Below are 24,312 nucleotides of genomic sequence, written 5' to 3' on the forward strand. Positions count from 1 at the left end.
CCTGATGAAATGAATACTCAAATTTAATCAGGTGTAGGAAAAGTATGTTAAAGGTTATGAGTATAGCAGAGAAATACATGATTTTTGTTAACAGCATGAATTTTCTGACTAGATTGAAAACTCCAGACATAATAACAAAAGCAAGTGTACAGAATCATGTTATAATGGAGAAAAACATTGTTTTTCCAGTCCTTCAGGATAAAATATTTCAGCATCAGGCCACAGCAATAGTTAGGAACAGAGAAAAAAGTTGCTGGAACTGACAAAAATGTTGAAGATAGTTATCATCTCAGGCTTTCCAAGGGGAAGAAAAAGCTGAAAGCAAAGACACATAAAAGTTGAACTTCTGAGATATGAATCTGAGAAGTTTTTAAAATAATTGTTATAAAATTAAATTAAAATTTCTCATAATTTTATTAATAAATCAATACCTTAAGAAAACTTGTTTTAACATATTATAATAATACTATCATAAATAATTTACCTTTAATTATAAGCAGCTTAATCATATACAACATTTATTAATAAAATACCTTTCACGAACTATAATCTAACTTACAAAGACTATCATCTACAACTCGGTTGGGTGTTCTGATTCATCCTATATTTCCTCTTTTTAAAATAACTAGTCACTTTATTTAGGATGAAAATTTACCATACAAGATTCTTTTTCGTACAAAAGTATTCTCTTTTCTTTATAACCTTTCTTACCAAAAATACAGTTTTATCGCCACAGCGTTTTTCACATCTAACTCTCCTACTTATCGGTTCCCTTTTACCTTATTTTTCAAATAACTTTTATATAACTTTCAAATTATATACCATTATTCCTTTTCTCAATAAGAACATAATTTACAGAATTGCATATTAACTACAATTATCATTCTTAGTAACCTTAACTGTTGATAAAAACCTAGGAAGCAAGAAATTCTGAAGTGTTTATCAGAAGTTAGCGTTTTATAGATAAAACAATGCCAAATTTTTAAAAACATGTTTCTCAACTTTGTAACCCTTTCTTAATTGGAAAAGACCCAGACACACAATGAGCATTTATTATTCAATTCAAAATAATTTTAAGATCTTAAATTATACAAAAAGTTGCCTACAAGCACTAATCCCATTTACATGTACTCAATTTTTGAATAGTTTCTCTAGAATTTTTCTGAAAATTGAGTTACTAGAAACAGCTGGTCATTATTCAAAGTTATTTCCCTGTTCACCATTTTAAAAGCCTATGATCATCAGTTGTTTTCCTAAGAGCCTTAAAGTTAAATGCATAGGCATTTTGCCCGTAACTCAGAAGATTCAGTTATTTTCATTGAACCCCAATTCTAAATTGTTCTTGTTAAAAAGATCACACAAAGATTATTCTGGTTTTGGCTGGGTTTATAATTTTGTAATCTTTGTGTCAAAACTTGACACTCTGGCAGAGGCAAATATAAAATAATCAGTAAATGCAAACAAAAATATATACTAACAATTTTGAATATATTTTTTAAATTTTTATTTTACCAATAATTTTTAAATCATCTTGTTTATTAAAGATTCAGGGATTTCCCTCTCTGGGATCCCCTCCCACAATAGTGTGGGAGCTCGCTCTACTTCTCTCTTTCTCTCTCTGCCTAATAAATTGCTCTCTGCAAAAAAAAAAAAAAAAGAAAAGATAAAGAAAAAAATTCAATATATTCTTGTGAACTTGAAAAGCATTTGGACTTAATTTATATGTGCTCTTTTATTTATATGTCAATTTGGTACTACGTAGAATGCAAATAAAATAATACATATATGTACATATAAACATATCTAAATGCATATATACACACCCAAATAAGGAGTTTATTTTCTTTCCCTTGGAACTCTAGCAATGAGATAGCAATTCACAGGTTTACATGAGATAGCTAGATCCAGTGGTAATCCTGACAAAATTGGTACCTATTTATATGGCTAAACTTGGTTTGCCATTATAGGTAATCAAGTAAAGGCTATGGACTAAAATTATGGGTAAAATGGTTTCTATGGCAGTTTCATTTTAAAAACCTCTTTTACTGTTTTGTTTTTGTTTTTTGGTTTTTTTTTTAGTTTTAATTTTAGTTTTAGTGTTTATATATTAGCTCAAACTGGATGAACTATATACGAAAAACAAAATTTTCAAGTAACATTGAATTCCTGAGTTTTATCTTAACACCAGTAGCTTAGTAACAGTGGATTTAAAGTAATCAGAAAAGAAAAGAGAGAAATACAGATATCTGGAAGACTCTACATAACTATAATTGCAGATTAAGCATTTGAGCTCTAATTTTTCTTTTTGTCCATTAGTTTTAAAATGTATATAAAAGTAGACCACAATATATAACCAATTGGAGTTCAAGAAAACCTGACATGCCTTTGAACTTTCCCATGTTTTTAAACATGTAAGTCCGGGGCCCATACAAACAACTGGCTTAAATGCAAATGACCAATTCTCAAATTAGGTAAAAGTTCAGCAATGATTCCTTTCTGCAACAGAGTACCCCAATCAAATACACAGAGTAGTTTATTCCAGTCAAATACACAGAGTAGTTTATTCCATGGAAAAGCCTAAATGGAAGGAGAGACACTTACCAGTTGTGCATACTAGAGTGATTACCCAGTCTTTGAGCCTGTTGACTCCACCAGACACTGCCATTTCCTTATATCAACAACGCATTGCAGGCAGCCAATGACACGAAGGGGAAGGCAGGGAGAATTCCTAAGGCAAAATGTTCTTGACAGCTCCTGATATGTCCCTAGTCGTGAGCAGCGGACACTCATGAACAGTTTTCGATTTGCCAGATAGCATGAATGGTTAAGCCCTGGCACGCCTCTGTGGTCAATTGCTTGGTCCATTGGAAACACAGCAGGCTGGAAAACTCAAGGCACACAGTCCCATGCTGTATGCCATTAAATTGTAATTGAACCTAGGTTCTGTGATTTGGCACTTCAAAGCCAAACACAAGAGATAAGAGTTGATGGGAGAATCAGCAGGTTTATTCAGAGAGCCAGAAAAATGAGAAGATGGTGAATTAGCATCCTAAAGTATAATCTTAGATCAGTACACGTTTCAGGCTCTTTTTATGTTAAGGGCAGGAGGAAGAGAAAGGACTTGCAGTTCAAGAGATGACCAACAACTGCCCACATCTGGGCACCAGCAACGGTCTGAAAAGGTTGGGAAATTATTTGTCCTTGGTCAGATCACGATGCTCCTACAAATCTTTAACAAAACATAGTTAGTTGCTTACCTGATTTCCCTTTAATCCCAGATTGAGTTTTAAAAATTACATGATTGCTGTTTTTGCGTATCATCATCTCAGTGCTCTAAAACTACCCTAGCCAACATACAGGAATAGGTAAAGGCTGATTAACCAAAACAGAGGAAATACAACAGTTAGTTCTTTCACTGTTTCATTGTTACAGAGCTTTTACAGGATAAAGACAGGACAGGCAGTTGATTTAAAGTTATATCACATACTTCACACCTATAAATAGTGGCTGGCATCTGATTGGTCTTAGAATTAAATCCTAATTTGCGAGCATGTGCTATAAGCCTTCTATCTGGTTTTCTAGAACATCAAACATTTTCACGTCTTAGGAACTTTAAATTTGCTCCCCTCTCTTCCTGAGCTTTCCGTTCCTTCTAACCCTATCATAAGTATAACCAGCCACTTCAGTTCCTCCAAAGAGATGTAAAGGTGCATGTAAGCACTTACTTGCATGCTTACATGTGTACACACTAGCACACTTGTGTGAAGACTTGCTTCCCCAATGTTTAAAATGGTACCTGTAATGTATGACCCATCCAGTAAGCACTTTTTCAATGGATAATATCATGAATGTTTTTTAACAAATGGGCATGCTGAAGCAGAGAGAAGACTCTTGGGGGTAGAGGATGGACATTTAATACATCGTTTAAAATATTTGGAGGGCTTTATCTTAAAAAAAATCTATTAAGTGGCTATGATGAGATAGCAAGCTGTAGAATTAGGAAAAAAAAAAATTAAAGCTACCAGGTCAGAGTTTAGCTAAATAGTTGGGAAAGTTTCTAAGTGGAATAATTACCTGAATAATAGATTACTGCTTGCAATACTGATTTTTTGTCACTATGTATGTTCATAAATCTAATTTCTTTGTTTCATAGGAACACTTTTGTTTTCACTTTCTAAAGTCTCTGAAATTGGAATTCCTCCTTCAGGTGAGGGTGTCTTTAAATTGTTGTTGTAATGGTTACTTTCCATGAATTCCTGACCATCAGACAGTGTCAGCATTAAACTTAAAAATACTTGTTGGCGGGCGCGGCGGCTCATGCCTGTAATCCCAGCACTTTGGGAGGCCGAGGTAGGTGGATCACCAGTTCAAGAGATCGAGACCATCCTGGTCAACATGGTGAAACCCCGTCTCTACTAAAAATACAAAAAATTAGCTGGGCATGGTGGCGCGTGCCTGTAATCCCAGCTACTCAGGAGGCTGAGGCAGGAGAATTGCCTGAACCCAGGAGGCGGAGGTTGCTGTGAGCCGAGATCGCGCCATTGCACTCCAGCCTGGGTAACAAGAGCGAAACTCCGTCTCAAAAAAAAAAAAAAAAATACTTGTCACTGGATTAAAAGATAATTTCGGAGTCACCCTGGCATTAAATGGGACTGTGGAAATAGGAGGGGAGGTGGTAATTAGATGTATAGAAGCAGTCCTGAAATAAGCTAGTAATGCTGTCTTGTCAATACTTTTGATAACACAGTGAATTATTTTGTGTGAAAAAAATTTTTTAAATAAACATTTGATTTTTTTTTTTTTTTTTTTGAGACAGAGTCTTGCTCTTTTACCAGGCTGGAGTGCAGTGGCACGATCTCAGCTCACTGCAACCTCCATCTCCCGGATTCAAGTGATTTCCTTGCCTCAACTTCCTGAGTAGCTGGGACTACAGAAGCATGCCACCACACCCGGCTAATGTTTTTCGTATTTCAGTGGAGACAGGGTTTCACCAGGTCAGGATGATCTTGATCTCCTGACTTCATGATCCACCCACCTTGGCCTCCCAAAGTGCTGGGATTACAGGCATGAGCCACCATGCCCTGCCAGCATTTGAATCTTTAGTTAATTCAAATACATAAGGTGCTGAGAGTATAGAAGTTTTTGAATTATGTAACCAATTATTTTGCTTTTATTTTATTTTGATGTTTCTCAAAGGTAATGTATTAAAAATTATGACCACTTAAGTCTAAACAATGGCTTTAATAAATATAAAACTTAAATTCTGTGAAAACACTGTATCAGAGTTTAATTGGGAGTGTCTCTTTTTATCTTTAAAATGGTAAATAAACTAATGCTTCAATAGCAATCAATTTAATCTTGTATTTTATAAAGTATAATTTAGGTTGTATACTATGTTCATCTAAAGAGGGTGGTGAAGAGCATACACTAAAATTAGATGGATAATTAAAACATAACACATTTAAAATTCTGTTTTAACCTTACCTTATTTGCTTATGTGTTTTGGATTTAATTTTTGCCCACAAAAATATATATCAAAGTCCTACCCTAGGAATCTGTGAATGTGACCTTCCCTGGAATTAGTCTTTGTAGATAGAATTAAGTTATCATAAACTTATATTCAACTAAGTTGGGCCAATCTAATGTAACTGGTGTCTTTAGCTGCTGAGTCTGACCGGTAGACTCTGAGTGACGGATGACAGAAGTACACAGACACAGAAGCTTTGCCTGTGTGAATGTGGCCAGGGAACCCCATGGCTCACAGATCCTGAAGAGGGAGCCTGCTGGCAGTGAAGCCCTGATATGCCAGAGATGTTCTGCATTTATTTAGTACAAATGACAAAGGTCTCCAATAGACACCATTAATGGGTGATTAACATTGCCATTGCCAACCCCCTTAGTAGAGTTGAGAGCAGTTCTGTGCAGGGATGATCAAAGGTCAGTCTTAGGATAGCATGAGTAAACAAGCTTATTTAGATAAATTCCTTTACATTCCTTTGCACCTACTCCTTGCCTAATTGCCTCTGGGTAAGGACAGCCGCCTTCGCTCTTTCCTTCCCAAAGCTTTGCAAAACCACTCAGCCTTCCAAGAAGGTTTGCATCTTTCTAATAATTTTTCCCACCCCCCTGACCCATCTCCTACACTTACACAAGAAGAGACCCGGGGGTACACCATGTGAAGACACAAAGACAAAGAGGAACGATAACCACGTGAAGATGGAGGCAGAAATTAGAGTTATGATGCCAAAACCCAAGTAATGTCTGTGCTACCAGAAGCTGGAAGGGGAAAAGAAGGACCCTTCCCTAAAGGTTTTAGAGGGAGGATGAGCCCATCAAGACCTTGATTTTGGAATTCTAATCTCAAGAACAAACTCTGTTGCTCTAAAATCTGCATTAGTTTCCTAAGGTTGCCAAGACAAACTCTGTGGCAAGGGCCATACTCTATTGCAGGCTCTAGGAAAGACTCTGTTTCATGCTTTCACCTAGCTGTGGTACAGCCAACAATGGAAGGAGTTCATCAGCTTACAGCTTTGTAACTCCAATCTCTTTGTCAACACGTTCTCCCCTTATGTCTTCACATCGTCTTATAAGGAGACAATTCACACTGGATTAAGGGCTCATCTTGCTCTGGTATGACCTCATCCGAACTAATTATGTCTGCAACCACCCTATTGACAAATAAGATTATATTCTGAGGCACTAGGTATTAGGACATCAGTGTATCCTTTTGAGGGACATTATTCAACTCAAAACACTAGGTTCACAAGAAAAGTTATTTTCCATTTTAGTTAGCTAAAAATCACAGTAGCATACCTTAGTTCCATAGTATTGAAAACAGTTTCTTGTAAACACCTTATAATTCATGTTATTAGACAAAATGCTGAATTGTGTTTGCAAAGTGTCTAAGTTGTGTGTTCTGAGACTTAAGCATTCACAAATGTAAAGAATGTTATTTCATCAGGAGTCTGACACATTAATTTCATTACAATATATATTTCACTGTTCCTATTAGGAAGAAATAATAAAGACCATTTCTAAGACTCTGGAACTTAAATATCTGCATTAATTATTAATTCAAAAAAGATAGTTGTAATCTTACCTATTCCTTTAAAAACTAATATTTTTAAATAGATAATGTAAAAATACAGCTATATACTTAAAAATTATATTCTAATATAATAACAATAAACTGCCACCTCACTGCAGTTAACAGCCTATTCTGAGTTGAACTAACAATTCTTATAAGTGAAGCTGTCCTCTTGGTGTTCATTTATATTCCCAATGATGATAGTTTAGACGCCTAGAACTCACTTTTGTACTGTTTCTCCCTTCCCTGATGAGTTATTAAATGATTTAATTTTTCAATGTTGTTCTCTGTAAATGCCATGTTGATATTATGTAATACATGAATCTTTCTCATGATGAGTTGGTAATTTAATTAAAAGTATGCAGTATGTGTGTATAAATATGCATGTGTGTGTGTGTGTGTGTGTGTGTGTGTGTGTCTGTATGTGCAAGGACAGTTTTGATCACTAGTTATACCCATAGCAGGAATACAAAAGGGCATTTCATTCAAAAAAGAACTTTGAGTAGTGTTTTTTTATGGTTGAAGCACCACAGATTTTCCTTCCAGTAGACCTATCACAATTCAAAATGTTCTAACATCTAATCGGAACATGCCATCTGTTAACCAAGAAGGAAATTCTTTGTGACACATCTATCAATTCATTTGTCAAGTTTGGGATGAAGACAAATCACTAGTGTAATTCTAAATACTTTGCTGGGGTTAACATCCAATGTAATTAATAGTAACATTCTAAGAAGCCTTCTTGATTTTAGCTCTGTTTCTTGCTTCCTTTAAGGTCAATTCCTCTTCTACGATAGCAAAGGAAAATATAATTTCTTTCCGTGAATAATGAGACAGAACCTTCTGTGAGAAAAGCATAGCCCTTTTAAGTGAATGATTAAACTATGATAAGGGAATCTTAAATAATAAACCCCAATGGAATGCCATTTTGTAGTCCTAGAAAGAGACAAGGATCAGTCAGTTGCAGTGGCTTACACCTGTAATCCCAGAACTCTGGGAGGTTGAAGCAGGTGGATCATGAGGTCATGAATTCAAGACCAGCCTGGCCAAGATGGTGAAACCCTATCTCTACTAAAAATACAAAAATTAGCTGAGCATGGTGGCAGGTGCCTGTAATCCCAGCTATTCGGTAGGCTGAGGCAGGAGAATCACTTGATTCTTCTGCCTCAGCAGGAGTGGCAGAGTGCAGTGAGCTGAGGTTGCACCACTGCATTCCAGCCTGGGGGATAGAGTGAGATTCTATCTCAAAAAAAAAAAAAAAAAAAAAAAAAAAAAAAAAAAAAAAAAGAGGCAATGATCTAGTTACATCTCTAAACTGCAGAGTGGAAAGGCCTTTCAATACACTGAAAAGAGAACTAACAACACTTTTTCTGACAGCCTGTTGTGAAAAACTAAGGCCTAAGATGATCATACTTAAGGTTCAGGGACTTAATCTGCTCCAATGAGCCTCTATTAATCTGGCATTAAGTAAGCTAAAGTCTACTTTTCCCTATCCAGAAATAAAGGCGCTAGTCACATTATAATCAGTTCCATAAGCCAGAGAATACTGAATGCATTTTGATTAATATTTATTTGGTAATTACCCTCTTTCTATGTAATGTCACGATAGGACCTCATAAATCACTAGTTCTTCTTGGAAATAAGGGCATAAGTAGAATATTCAACTAACATTTATTTTCTTTATTCTTATTTAAGTGCAACAAATATATATGATGCTAAGGCTTTACTATTCTAGGGAGGTTTATTCACAAAGTAAACTATGAGAGTAAGATATACTATTAGTAAATAGCAACGACTGGGGTCTAAATATCTGTGTCCCATGTTAAAATCCTAACCCCTGATGTAGGTATTAGGAAGTGGGGCTTTGGGGAGGTGATTAGGTCATGTGGGTAAAATCCTCATGACTGGTATTAATTCCCTGATAAAGGAAACTCCACGGAGCTAGCTACACCTTCCAACATGTGAGGTCAAAATGAGAAGGCACTATCTTTGAGGAATGGATCCCTCACCAGACGACTCTGCTGGTGTCTTAATCTTGGTCTTTCAGCCTCTGGAACTGTGAGAAATAAATTTCTGATGTGTATAAACTACCTATTCTATGGTATTTTATTACAATAGTTTAAATGGCCTAATCCATACTGAGTATATACCAAGGATTTAACCTGTTCTGCGGATTTGCAAAGACAAAACATGACCTAATGAGTGGAATCCATGGGCAAACAATTAAGTTTAAGAAAGAAAGGGAAGGATTTTAGATCAGGCTGCTTAAAAGATAAAAGACTTTCTTGCCAGGAGACTGAGTTCTCAAGAGAGGACTTTTCTGTTCATATTCCCAGCACTGACTTTCTTTTCTTTTCTCCAACAGCTTCTGAGTTTTGGAGACGGTCCATGTCATTAACAGGATGTCAGCTTACTCCTCCAGGTGTAAACATGTAATCAAGATTAAGCAATCGGCTGGGCGCAATAGCTCACACCTGTAATCCCAGCATTTTGGGAGGCCAAGATGGGTGGATCACCTTAGGTCAGGAGTTAGAGACTAGCCTGACCAATATGGTGAAACCACATTTCTACTAATAATAAAAATTAGCTGGGTGTAGGCAGGTGCCTGTAGTCCCAGATACATGGGAGGCTGAGACAAGAGAATTGCTTGAACCCCGGAGGCAGAGGTTGCAGTGAACCGAGATCATGCCACTGCCTGGGTGACAGAGTGAGACTTCATCTAAAAAAAAAAAAAATTAATCAATCAATGCATTCCAATGTGTATAAGTATTGGCTTATGTTTGTCAAGTAACAATCAGTCTCAGGATCTGTTCTGGAACTTTTGTGACAAATATGCTCTACTTTTTCATCAATCTGACAATATGATCACTATGTATGATAATAGAATCTCTGAAACTATTGAAAATATGCTTTCTACAGAGTGAGAGGAGAAGGCAATATAAAGATGAGGGTAGAGAAAAGAGGGAAGACAGGAAAGAATAACATTAAAACAAAACAAAACAAAAAAAAAAACTGGTGCCCTGATGCCATGGTGCACCTCTGGATCATACAATACCTGAAATAAGCCACATCTCTGGACTAGGTGACTTCATGAGCAAGCAAATTTCCAATTTGTTTCTATGTGAGTTTGGGTAAAGTTTTGTGTCACTCGGAACCAAAAGCAAACTACTATAACCTGACACTTGACTTGCAGACATCTAGGCTGGGACAGAGATTCTTAAAATTAGCATCATAACAGACACTTGTGTTGGAGGGAAATTGCTACAATTATAGTTTGAATTACTAAACTTCAGAAGGCTTTCTTTTTAAAATAAATAAAATACAGGATTTTTTATATAAAGATATAGCTATCACTTAGATGTAAAAGGAGTATTTTAATAATCTTGGCAAGAACTGCATATAACTCAAAACTTTTTCTTTTCATTGCCTCAGCTCTTGAGTCTATGTGTGTTGATTATGCCTGTGAATATCTTATCATGTATGGTGGAGAGAAACATAGCAGCTGAAAATGACTGATCTAGAAGCCTGTTTCGAAAGAGTGTTTCAAAGGGGATAGAGCCATAAGCTGAAAACAGGAGGCGTTAGACAGGTAGCCTTTAAAGACCTTGCAACCCCTGAGACCTGTGATTTTATAATAACTGCATTTCAACTTAAACATCAGAAACTGGAATTCACCTTTTAAATTTTGTTTGCATGTTTCATATCGAATAAATCATTTTCATTTTTATTTTGTCTTTCTAAAGTGTCTTATTTCTGAAGATATTGCCACACGTAAAAGACTTCTTTCCTTTTATGTGGCTGTCAAAGTATTTCAACATCTTAGCCTACATTAAAAAAAAAAAAAGGGAGAAATGCCAGATATAGGTGAGGGGGAGGAAGGCAGCAAATCACACTGCCATGTGTGTACGTTTGTAACAATCTTGCATGTTCTTCACATGCACCCCAAAACCTAAAATGCAATTTAAAAAAAAGCCAAAAAAAAAAGGGCTCAATTTATTTTAATATGTTAGTTCAACATTTGGGTGAGTTAATTAAGCTTGCTGTGACTTAATATAAATGGAATTATGGTAATACTTAAAGGTTTTTAATGAGTTTTGACTAAGATCATCCATGTAAGGTATTTAGCTTGGTATGTGGCACATATGGAGCTCCCAGTGATTACTTCTATTTGCCTGAAATAAATCTGATACAATGTATGACTTAAATGACCTTGATTTATTCTAAAATTTTCTAATATATGCTGAGACTGGAGAATACAATCAATAATAATATCTAATATTTATATATTAGAAATTCCAAAGCATTTTGACATACACATTTTTTCCTGCATAAAAATGAGTTTAGCATCATTATTTACCACTAACAAAGAAGAAAATTGTGGCTTAGGTTAAGTAAAGTGATCACCATTCATCACCATTCATTCACACACACAGTAAGTGAAAAGTTCAGGACCCACATCTAGGCCTTCTGACACTGAGCACACTATTCTTTCTGCTATAACTTGATTATATTTGGCCATCATGACTCTTTTACCTGAGAAAGCTCAGAATGTATCTGCTGCATCATGTCACATGCATACTGATAGAGAAAAGGAATACTGAACCATCTTGGAAGTTGGTAGAAAACCCATGCCTGATAAATAGTAAAGAATAAACACAAATGGCTACAAGTAGGGTCCAATAAATGTAATGCACATATTATTTAAAAATATACTGTGCCTTTAAATATTGGGCAGTTTTTTTTTTTTTCTGGGACTAGATTAAAGAATACATAAGGGCTAGGTATAATCAAACTATAATTATTATATTTTACATTAGAATAAGGCTTTACACACTTATGGCCCTTTGCTTGAGATAGAGTCTCACTCTTTTGCCCAGACTGGAGTGCAGTGGCACAATTACAGTTCACTGCAGCCTCAAACTTCTGGGCTCAAGTGATTCTCCTACCTCTGCTTCCCAAGTAGCTAAGACCACAGGTGTATGCCACCACACCAAGGTAATTGTTGTTGTTGTTGTTATATTTTTTGTAGAGACAGGGTTTCACCATTTTGTCCAGGCTGGCCTGGAACTCCTGGGGTCGAGCAATCTGCCCACCTTGGCCTCTCAAAGTGCTGGGATTACAGGCATGAGCCAGCACACTTGGCTTTTTATGGCTATTTTATATGTTTTTTTCTCATATTTTTTATTTGTACATTTGCTCTACAGTATGTTCAGAGAAAATCTACAAATGTAAAAATTGTCATTTTTAGATTAAGCAATATGAACAGTTTTATTTAACATTTCTTATAAATAATTTGTATTTTACTGAGAAATTTCCAGACTTGCAGCAGATTGTATTTTGGTGTAAGAAAATGTCGAGTAGCTAATAATAAACTATAGAGATGTATTTTGGGGCTGTCTGGATTTGATGTGTAGGAATGGGTAGGTTTTAGTGAGTACAAGTACAGTTTAAGGTAAAATATTTGGAAGGTAATCCAAACTCTACCACAAGAATAGCTCTTTATCTCTCACTTGCAAGACAAATCAAAGAGAGTGTTGATGATATGATTATTCACCTGTTCATTTGCTTGTTTCTACAACTCACTTATTAGTATCACAGAAAAGTATAGTGGCTTGGGATGTAGTCATTACAATATAACCACTTGGCCACCAGTAGTATCTCTCTGCCAGTTACCACTGTGTGCACAGTTCCATGCAACCAGATTCTGTGACTAAGAAATCAATACAGTGAGTTGCCAGGGAGCTAGGGGCTCCAGCTAGAAAGCGGACAATTTATGTTCTGGGTTAGTTCAGATTTAGTTTGAAACCACTAAGGTGCTGGTTCAAATTCTCACCTTTCATCATTAAGGGTTATGCATTTCATGATAATGATTTTAGGATATTTCTGAATAATATAGGGAACAATGGAGGTGTTTATGCATTAAGGATGTTAATTAAGGCACATTGGTCCACGGATCTGACTTAATTCTAACACATTTTGCAATGTCTTTATGAATCAATAGCTAAGCCTATAGAATTTAATGGAAGGATTTCTTGGTATCTCTAACAACGATCTATCAAATCTTACTCATGGGGCTGTAAATGACTATTAAAAATCATTGTACAATAAATGGTTCTTTTCTTCTTTTTCTTAATTTTTGTCTAATTTTGTTGTGTGCACAGGCCTGCTAAAAGACTATTCAAGGAGACACAAGTAGCAAACTTTTATGAAATCCCTCAAATATTTAAAGTTTCTGAAGGCTCTTTTCTTCACTTACAGGAAGCTGCTGTGCAATGCTGGCAGCACAGATGTTTTTCCTCTCAATGTTGTCATAATTAGAAACTTCAGCCGCTGTAAGGGAGCAGAAGTGATAAGAAATCCTTTAGTCAGTAAATTACTTTATGAGGTGTAAGTGTGTCTGTATAATAGGGAATTATGCCAATGAGAGTGCCATTAAAAACAAAGGGTTTGAAAAAAAAAAGAAAAAGAAAACACAAATTGGACAGTTAAATAGTCAGCATTGTGGTGTTTAACACAAGAAAAAAAAAATGAGTATCTCTCCAAAACTAAAAGACATTTTAGTGTTTGCTTCCTGCTTCTAAATATATTGAAAGCATCATTTGGGTTACTGCACAAACTCTTGCAAACTGCCTTAAGGCAATTTGAGTTTGTACTTATTTTAAAGAGATAATTAGTAGGCACCAACAATATTTTAGGTGAATAAAGTGTACCTATGCTCCCACACCTTCAGGTTAAAAAGTGTAAGCATAAAGAATAAATTGTCTGATTAAAAATAACATTTACAAAATAAATATTCATTAACAAACTGCTGGGTAAAATCCCCTCATTTTGTCCTTTTGGGCGATCTGTTCTCATGGCAGATGGAACAAATTTCCATAAACGATGTTCTGTGCGGTATAGGTAGCATCTAGCATGCAGGAATCTTCCGCAGGTGAATGTTATGTCTAGTTAGGAATCAAACATTGTGATCCATCCTTGAGAGTACAAGTATGGTGGCTTCACTGAATTCTTATCCTATGTTTGTAAAATGCTAGGGTCCACCTTCAAAATATTTACAGTCAATCTACAATAATCTGAATACCTTTAATTTTACCAGAGGTGTTCCATTTCTAATACTCTCATCATACCAAAAAACTAAATATTATTTTTACTGTTTAAAACACATTTTTAATCATTCATTAGAGTAATTAGCAAAACATTGGATTTTCATTGATAAAAGGATGACAAATTTCCTGTGGATAGTGCTTTCTTTATAGCATATTAGCTGCTCTGGATTCTCGCTTAACCTAAATTGCCCCCATATAACTTGGATAAATAGTAAGTCATATTTTTCAAAATAAATTGTAGACACTACAAAAAGTTTCCACAATTTTAAACTGAGAAATGTGATTATGGTGACAGCCAAGAAAAGGGGCTTATCATTAGTTAAAACATATAAAACACTAAGAAGCTTGAATCCTAAATAATAAAACTCTGCACTAATTCATGATCACTTCTTCTGATTGAAAAACAAGGTAGTATTGTTAAAAGCATAAGAACTATGAAATCGGCCAGGCACAGTGTCTCACCCCAATAATCCCTGCACTTTGGGAGGACAAGGCAGACAGATCACCTGAGGTCAGGAGTTCGAGACTAGCCTGACCAACATGGAGAAACCCTGTCTCTACTAAAAAATTACAAAATTAGCTGGGCATGGTGGTGCACACCTGTAATCCCAGCTACTCAGGAGGCTGAGGCAGGAGAATTGCTTGAACCCAGGAGGTGAAGTTTGCGGTGAGCTGAAATCGTGACATTGCACTCCAGCCTGGGCAACGAGAGTGAACCTTTGTCTCAAAAACCAACCAACCAAACAAACACAAACAAAACAAAACAAAAAATTGTGAAATCAAGATAATAGAATGGATAATAATTTTAGCACTAGCAAAATGAACTTTAGCAACTCACTAACTGCCAAACGCAGTTTCCTCATTTGTGAAACGGGTTGAAAGTCTCACCTCTTCAAGATTGCTGTAAGAATTAGATATCAACAAAAGGATCTTTAAGACAGTGCTTGGTCCCACTGGCTCCACAGACATATTTCCCTTTATTTAGAGTAGACAAAACAGATATAGCACCTGATAATTCAGAATGCATAAAAATTATTGCCAAGTACCAACAGAATAAGAAGTGGTTCCAAGAAACTTGATAGGTGAACATAAAAAACACCAACTTAGAAATTGTATTGAGTTGGACAAAAATCATAACCCTTTCAATTGTAGGTTATCACAAGAATTAGAGCAAGGCAGATATGAGAGCTGCATGTTTCAATGAACTCTAATGGGAGAGGTAACGCATTTAATTCTGAAGGACTTTGAGCCACAGTGAATCAATGTGCTCTCCATTGTAAATGGCTTAAATTTTGCTTGCTGACAATTTTATTATTAATAAATCTGTTTTAAACATGAGAGTATAGATATCGCTGACATACTCATTTAATTTCATTTTGATATATACGAGGAAATGTGATTGTTGGATCATAAAACAGTTCTATTTTTAATTTTTTGAAGTACTTCTGTATATTTTTCTATAATGGCATTACTAATGAACATTCCCACCAACAGTGAATAAGAGTTCCACTTTGTCCACATGCATGCCAGCATTTGTTATTTTTTTCTTTTTATTAATAGCTATTCTAATTAGATTGAGATGATATCTCATCGTGGTTTTGATTTGCATTTCCCTGATGATTACTACTGGGAATGTTCTCACATCTCTATTGGTCATTTATTTGCCTTCTTTTGAAAAAATACCTATTCAGGTCTTCTGCCTATTTTTAAATCAGATTATTTGTTTTTCTGCTACTGAATTGATTATATTATGAATATTAACCACTTGTCAGATGGATGGTTTGCAAATATTTTCTCCCATTCTGTAGGTTTTCTCTTTATTTTGTGTATTGCTTCTTTTGCTTTGCAGAAGCTTTGTAGTTTGATGTGATCCCATTTGTCTATTTTTGCTTTTGTTGCCTTTCTGTTTGAGGCTTGACCCAAAAAATCCTTGCCCAGATCAGTGTCATAAAGTGTTTCCCCTATTTTCTTCCATCACTATTCACAATAGCCAAGATATGGAATCAACCTGTTTTCATCAATGGTTAAACAGATAATGACAATGGGGTATACATACACAAAGGAATACTCTTCATCCATAAAAATGAATGAAATCCTGTCATTTCTGGCAACATGGGTGAACTTGGAGGGCAGTATGTTTACTAATGCAGAAATACAAATGCCAGATAATCTCAATTACATATAGAATCTAAAAGTTAATAATTTCACAGGGAGTAGAATAGTGAACTTTAGCAACTCACTAACTGCCAAACTCAAGAGACTGAAAAAAATAGTGGGGGAACTAGCAACGGGGAGAGATTGGTCAATGTGTACAATGCTACAGTCAGATGGGAGGAATAGGATCTGGTGTTCTAGTATACAATGTGGTGACCATGGTTAATAATATTTAATTGTATATTTCAAAATAGGTAGAAGAGTGCATTTTGAATGTCCTTACCACAAAGAAATGAGGAATGTATCTGGTGATAAATAAGTAAAATAACCTGATGTGTTCATTATACAATGTAAACATGTATTGAAACATCACAGTGTACCCCATAAATATATATAATTATGACATGGCAGTTAAAAATAAAATTTAAAAATGAAAAAATTGTATTCTTTCATGTATTTCACTCTCCTATAATGACAAGACAAATAATAATTTCCATTTGGTTTCTTCTTCCTATTTCCATTTTTCAAACTCTTTAAGAAAATGGGGCTTGAAGAACCGTCTCACTGATTGTTAATAATTGACAAGCAAACGTTTGCACCTGTGTCTTTGAATGGATACATAGAAAATGTGAATGATGCTGCTGAAAATAAGTCATTAAAATACCTGCATAACTCTTATCTCTAAAGACATTCCTTTAACTGCATGAAAAAAAAATAAAACTAGTCCCATGAAGAAACACTCTCTTAAAAATTATTTTATTTCCTTAAAGAAATTAGTAAAATTCAAGGAGAAATTTCTATTAGAGGTATGTTGGAAGCTGCTTAGTCTTGCTCACATGTTTTGGTGATTTCTTCTTCAAAATCACCACTAAATTTACCCTAGAAGTTTATGTTTATTTAAGGATAGCATTTCATTCTCTATATTATGTAATTTTGAAATAAAATCACATACATTTTATTATGGATAAATATAAGAATCTTGAATATCTTGATTATGGCCTCATGGTAATGAATAATTTCGCTATATGTCCATGTAGGAAATAGTTGTTTAAAAGAGCTTGGAACCTCTTCTGTCTCTTGTGTGATACACCTTCTCCCTCTCTCTCTTCTGTTATGAGTACAAGCTTCCTGAGGTTTCACCAGAAGCCAAGCAGATGCTGGTGCCTTGCTTGTACAGCCTATAGATTGATAAGCCAAGAATCTTAAGAATTTAAGAGTCTTATTACTCTAAAATTTTTGTGGAAAATGTAGAGCATTAAAATATATACCTCAGGTTATAGAATATTTAGAACATTGTTTCACTTGCAGATTATTGCCTGGAATTTATTTAGGTTTAAATATATTCTGCCTTTGTTCATCACAGTCTGAGAAAACTAAATTAGATCATAAAAAATGATACCCAGCTGGACACAGTGGCTCACGCCTGTTATCCCAGCATTTTGGAAGGCCAAAACAGGTGGATTATGAGGTCAAAAGATTGACACCATCCTGGCTAACATGGTGAAACCCTGTCTCTACTAAAAATAGAAAAATTAGCTGGGTGTGGTGGTGGGCACCTGTATGTAATCCCAGGAGGTGGAGGTTGCAGTGAGCTGAGATCACATCACTGCACTCCAGACTGGCAACAGAGTGAGACTGTCTCAGTAATAATAATAATAATATCCAACAATTATTGAGCACTTACTAGACATTAAGCACTCTTCTGAGCAGTTTGCTTTGGGATTACCATATTCAATCTTAGTATCAGATTTAGCTAAGTAATATCATGAAAAATTGAGGTTTTTTATTTTTTACTATATCTTATTAACTTTAATTGAAACTATGAATTGAAAAAAACCTGTACCTTAGGCTTCTTTACATTGTCCTTCATGGTCATATATATGTGTGTATATATATATATCTATATATATATATAGCAAGAGAGAGAGAGAGAGAGAAAGAATCTCACACTGTTGTCCAGGGTGGAGTGCAGTGACACAATCTTGGCTCATTGTAACCTCCACCTCCTGGGTTTAAGCCATTCTCCTGTCTCAGCCTTCCGAATAGCTGGGACTACAGGTGTGTGCCACCACATCTGGCTAATTTTTGTATTTTTAGTAAAGACGGGGTTTCGCCACGTTGGTCAGGTTGGTCTCGATCTCCTGATCTCGTTATCTGCCTCAATCTTAGAGGGCACAGTGTTCCACTTCTTTTTAAAACAAATCTGAGTTTCCTAAAATATTCTTCAAACATTATTTCGGCTTTCAGCTCTATTTCATATTTTAATCTCTCTAAATTTCTCTCTTTTCTGATTTCATTTTTCCTATATTCTCTGCCTCTTTTTCTTTTATTTTTTGGGTCTTCTTTTAACCTTCTTCTCTTCATTCCTTTCTTTCTCCTTTTTCTTTTTACTATATTTCTAAATTGTGTTCTCCTTATTTTATTTTTTACCCCTGCTGGTTTGTTTTTCCTTCCTCCACCAAATCTTGACCATCAGCAAATTTCTAATTTACTCATATTTCTCAGTTATTTTAAGATAAGTGGTTTAGGACGGGCGCGGTGGCTCACTCCTATAATCCCAGCATTTTGGGAGGTCGAGGCGGGTGAATCACGAGGTCAAGAGATCGAGACCATCCTGGTCAACAAGGTGAAACCCCGTCTCTACTAAAAATACAAAAATTAGCTTTGTGGCTCGCAGCTGCAGTCCCCGCTACTTGGGAGGCTGAGGCAGGAGAGTTGCTTGAACCCAGGAGGCGGAGATTGCGGTGAGCCGGGATCGCGCCATTGCACTCCAGCCTGGGTAACAAGAGTGAAACTCCGTCTCAAAAAAAAAAAAAAAAAAAAAAAGATAAGTGGTTTGTCTTAAAATGATGTATTCTCTCTTTCTGGGACCATCTCACCCAGTTTGAGAACAGAGAATAGCAATCCCAATCCCATGCTGTTCATAAAATGTTTGTCATAAGAAAAATATATGCAATTGCAGGGGTGGGAAAACCTATCATACTGGTTTCTGTTTCTCTGAAGCAGTATATCAGAAAATAATCAAGATGGACAGTCACAACTTGAGAAATAAAATTTTAACTTCAATCAACCTGTGACCATAACAAATAAAAACTCTTATGGTAGGATTTCCGTTTTGTTTGTTTGTTTTTTAGATGGAGTCTAACTCTGTCATCCAGGCTGGAGTGCAGTGGCATGATCTTGGCTCATTGCAAACTCAGCCTCCAGGATTTAAGTGATTCTCCTGCCTCAGCCACGTAAGTAGCTGAGGTTACAGGTGTGCGCCACTATGCTTGGCTACTTTTTGTATTTTTAGTAGAGATGGGGTTTCACCATGATGGGTAGGCTGGCCTTTAACCCCTGATCTCCAGTGATCCACCTGCCTTGGCCTCCCAAAGTGCTGGAATTACAGGCGTGGTGAGCCACTGCACCTGGCCAGCCACCGCACCCAGCCCCATTTGGTTGCTTTGATTGTATAAAATTTGAGAATAAAAATTGGAGAATGAAAGGAATTTTATATGTTATTATTTTATATGCATCTATTAATTTATTTCACCTCATGCTGCCATGCTTTAAGTAATCTATTTGATTAACCTGATCATCATATCTGGGAACACTATGTAGATTCAAACCCCATAAAATGAAAGATTTAAACCAATTAATCTTTCTGAGACTTCCTTTACTCAATATAAAATGGGGAAGATTAATATCTTATCTGTTTGAAGACCATTGGCTGTCTTTTGATGGATGGCATACACATTATCTACTATGTTCAATAGTAACCTGATAAAGAGATGACATAATTAAATAATTTAGTTAGCTAGATTTCTACTCCTAATAATTTATTAACAGCAATGACCTGTGATTTGTTTTAACAACAGTACTATTAGATAAATATTGAGGTTATAGTGGACATGTGTGTGAATCACAGATAGAGTTCTGCAAATTCTCAATGGCAAACATTTCTTACATTGTATATTTCTATTTTTAAGAATGATTTTTCTGCCTTTCATATCTTACATTGGTTTATATGGATCCAATATTCTTGCACACACTTCACTTAATATACATAGTCCCTAGAAAACAACACAAATCAGGTTTCAAGAAAAACTTTCCATCACATAAACCCTGTGTTAGTCCATTGTGCATTGCTATAAATGACTACTTGAGTAATTTATAAAGAAAACAGGTTAATTTGGTTCATGGATCTGTAGGCTATACAAGCAAAGCACCAGCATCTGTTTGGGTTCTGTGAAGCCTCAGGAAGCTTGTACTTATGGTAGGAGAGAGAGCAGGTATATCACATAGTGAGAGAATAAACAAGAGAGAGAAGAGGTTCCAAGCTCTTTTTTTTCCTCCCCATTTATTTATTTTATTGCATTTTAGCTTTTGGGGTACATGTGAAGAACATGCAAAATTGTTGCATAGGTACACACGTGGCAGTGTGATTTGCTGCCTTCCTCCCCATCACCTACATCTGGCATTTCTCCCCTTGCTCTCTCTCCCCAGCTCCCCACCCCCCACCGTCCCTCCCCTATTTCCCCCCAACTGACCCCAGTGTGTAGTGCTCCCCTCCCTGTGCCCATGTGTTCTCATTGTTCAACACCTGCCTATGAGTGAGAACATGCGGTGTTTGATCTTATGCTCTTCTGTCAGTTTGCTGAGAATGATGGTTTCCAGGTTCGTCCATATCCCTACAAAGGACCCAAACTCATCATTTTTGATGGCTGCATAATATTCCATGGTGTATATGTGCCACATTTTCCCTATCCAGTCTATTGTCGATGGGCATTTGGGTTGGTTCCAGGTCTTTGCTATTGTAAACAGTGCTGCAATGAACATTCGTGTGCACGTGTCCTTATAGTAGAACGATTTGTAATCCTTTGGATATATACCCAGTAATGGGATTGCTGGGTCAAATGGAATTTCTATTGCTAGGTCCTTGAGGCATCGCCACACTGTCTTCCACAATGGTTGAACTAATTTACACTCCCACAAACAGTGCAAAAGTGTTCCTATTTCTCTACATCCTCTCCAGCATCTGTTGTCTCCAGATTTTTTAATGATCACCATTCTAACTGGCGTGAGATGGTATCTCAATGTTGTTTTGATTTGCATTTCTCTGATGACCAGTGATGTTGAGCATTTTTTCATATGTTTGTTGGTCTCATGTATGTCTTCTTTTGTAAAGTGTCTGTTCATATCCTTTGCCCACTTTTGAATGGGCTTGTTAGTTTTTTCTTGTAAATCTGTTTTAGTTCTTTGTAAATTCTGGATATCAGCCCTTTGCCAGATGGGTAGACTGCAAAAATTTTTTCCCATTCTGCTGGTTGCCGATTCACTCTAATGACTGTTTCTTTTGCTGTGCAGAAGCTGTGGAATTTGATTAGGTCCCGTTTGTCTATTTTGGCTTTTGTTGTCAATGCTTTTGGTGTTTTGGTCATGAAGTCCTTGCCTACACCTATGTCCTGAATGGTTTTGCCTAGATTTTCTTCTAGGGTTTTTATGGTGTTAGGTCTTATGTTTAAGTCTTTAATCCATCTGGAGTTAATTTTAGTGTAAGGTTGCAGGAAGCGGCCCAGTTTCTGCTTTCTGCACATGGCTAGCCAGCTTTCCCAACACCGTTTATTGAACAGGGAATCCTTTCCCCATTGCTTGTTTTTGTCTGGTTTGTCAAAGATCAGATGGTTGTAGATATGTTGTGTTGCCTCCGAGACCTCTGTTCTGTTCCATTGGTCTATATCTCTATTTTGGTACCAGTACCATGCTGTTTTGATTACTGTAGCCTTGTAGTATAGTTTGAAGTCCGGTAGTGTGATGCCTCCCACTTTGTTCTTTTTGCTTAGAATTGACTTGGCTACGCGGGCTCTCTTTTGGTTCCATATGAAGTTTAAGGTGATTTTTTCCAGTTCTGTGAAGAAGGTCATTGGTAGCTTGATGGGGATAGCATTGAATCTGTAAATTACTTTGGGCAGTATGGCCATTTTCACGATATTGATTCTTCCTAACCATGAACATGGAATGTTTCTCCATCTGTTTGTGTCCTCTCTTATTTCGTTGAGCAGTGGCTTGTAGTTCTCCTTGAAGAGGTCCTTTACGTTCCTTGTTAGTTGTATTCCTAGGTATTTTATTCTCTTTGTGGCAATTGTGAATGGAAGTTTGTTCTTGATCTGGCTCTCTTTAAGTCTGTTATTGGTGTGTAGGAATGCATGTGATTTTTGCACACTGATTTTGTATCCTGAGACTTTGCTGAAGTTGCTTATCAGTTTCAGGAGCTTTTGGGCTGAGACGATGGGGTCTTCTAGATATACAATCATGTCGTCTGCAAATAGAGACAATTTAACTTTCTCCTTTCTTATTTGAATGCCCTTTATTTCTTTTTCTTGCCTGATTGCTCTGGCTAGAACTTCCAGTACTATATTGAATAGCAGTGGTGAGAGTGGGCATCCATGTCTGGTGCCACATTTCAAGGGGAATGCTTCCAGTTTTTGCCCATTCAGTATGATATTGGCTGTTGGTTTGTCATAAATAACTTTTATTATTTTGAGATACGTTCCATCAATACCTAGCTTATTGAGGATTTTTAGCATAAAGGGCTGTTGAATTTTGTCAAAGGCCTTCTCGGCATCAATTGAGATAATCATGTGGTTTTTGTCTTTGGTTCTGTTTATGTGGTGAATTATGTTTATAGACTTGCGTATGTTGAACCAGGCTTGCATCCCCGGGATGAAGCCTACTTGATCATGGTGGATAAGCTTTTTGATGTGCTGTTGCAATCGGCTTGTCAGTATTTTATTGAAGATTTTTGCATCTATGTTCATCATGGATATTGGCCTGAAGTTTTCTTTTCTTGTTGAGTCTCTGCCGGGTTTTGGAATCAGGATGATGTTGGTCTCATAAAATGATTTGGGAAGAATTCCCTCTTTTTGTATTGTTTGGAATAGTTTCAGAAGGAATGGTACCAGCTCCTCTTTGTATGTCTGGTAGAATTCGGCTGAACCCGTCTGGACCTGGGCTTTTTTTGGGTGGTAAGCTCTTAATTGCTGCCTCAACTTCAGACCTTGTTATGGGTCTGTTCAGGGTTTCGGCTTCTTCCTGGTTTAGGCTTGGGAGGAGGCAAGCGTCCAGAAATTTATCCATTTCTTCCAGGTTTATTAGTTTATGTGCATAGAGTTGTTTGCAATAATCTCTGATGATGGTTTGAATTTCTGTGGAATCTGTGGTGATATTCCCTTTATCGTTTTTTATTGCATCAATTTGGTTATTCTCTCTTTTCTTTTTTATTAATCTGGCTAGTGGTCTGTCTATTTTGTTGATCTTTTCAAAAAACCAGCTCCTGGATTTATTGATTTTTGGAAGGGTTTTTTGTGTCTCTATCTCCTTCAGTTCTGCTCTAATCTTAGCTATTTCTTGTCTTCTGCTAGACTTTGAGGTTTTTTGATTTTGCTCCTCTAGTTCTTTCAGTTTTGATGATAGGGTGTCAATTTTTGATCTCTTCCTGCTTCTCATGTGGGCACTTATTGCTATATATTTTCCTCTAGAGACTGCTTTAAATGTGTCCCAGAGATTCTGATATGTTGTGTCTTCATTCTCGTTGGTTTTGAAGAACATCTTTATTTCTGCCTTCATTTCATTGTTTATCCAGTCAACATTCAAGAGCAAGTTGTTCAGTTTCCATGAAGCTGTGCGGTTCTGGGTTAGTTTTTGAATTCTGAGTTCTAACTTGATTGCACTGTGGTCTGAGAGACTGTTTGTTACGATTTCCGTTCTTTTGCACTTGCTGAAAACTGATTTACTCCCAATTATGTGGTCACTTACAGAGTAGGTGTGATGTGGTGCTGAGAAGAATGTATATTCTGTGGCTTTGGGGTGGAGAGTTCTGTAAATGTCTATTTGGTTTGTTTGGTCCAGGTCTGAGTTCAAGTCCTGGATATCCTTGTTAATTTTCTGTCTGGTTGATCTGTCCAATATTGACAAGGAGTGTTA

Source organism: Sapajus apella, unplaced genomic scaffold (assembly GCF_009761245.1).
Source record: "Sapajus apella isolate SASKATOON/1434 unplaced genomic scaffold, GSC_monkey_1.0 scaffold14, whole genome shotgun sequence".
NCBI classification, from domain to species: domain Eukaryota; kingdom Metazoa; phylum Chordata; class Mammalia; order Primates; family Cebidae; genus Sapajus; species Sapajus apella.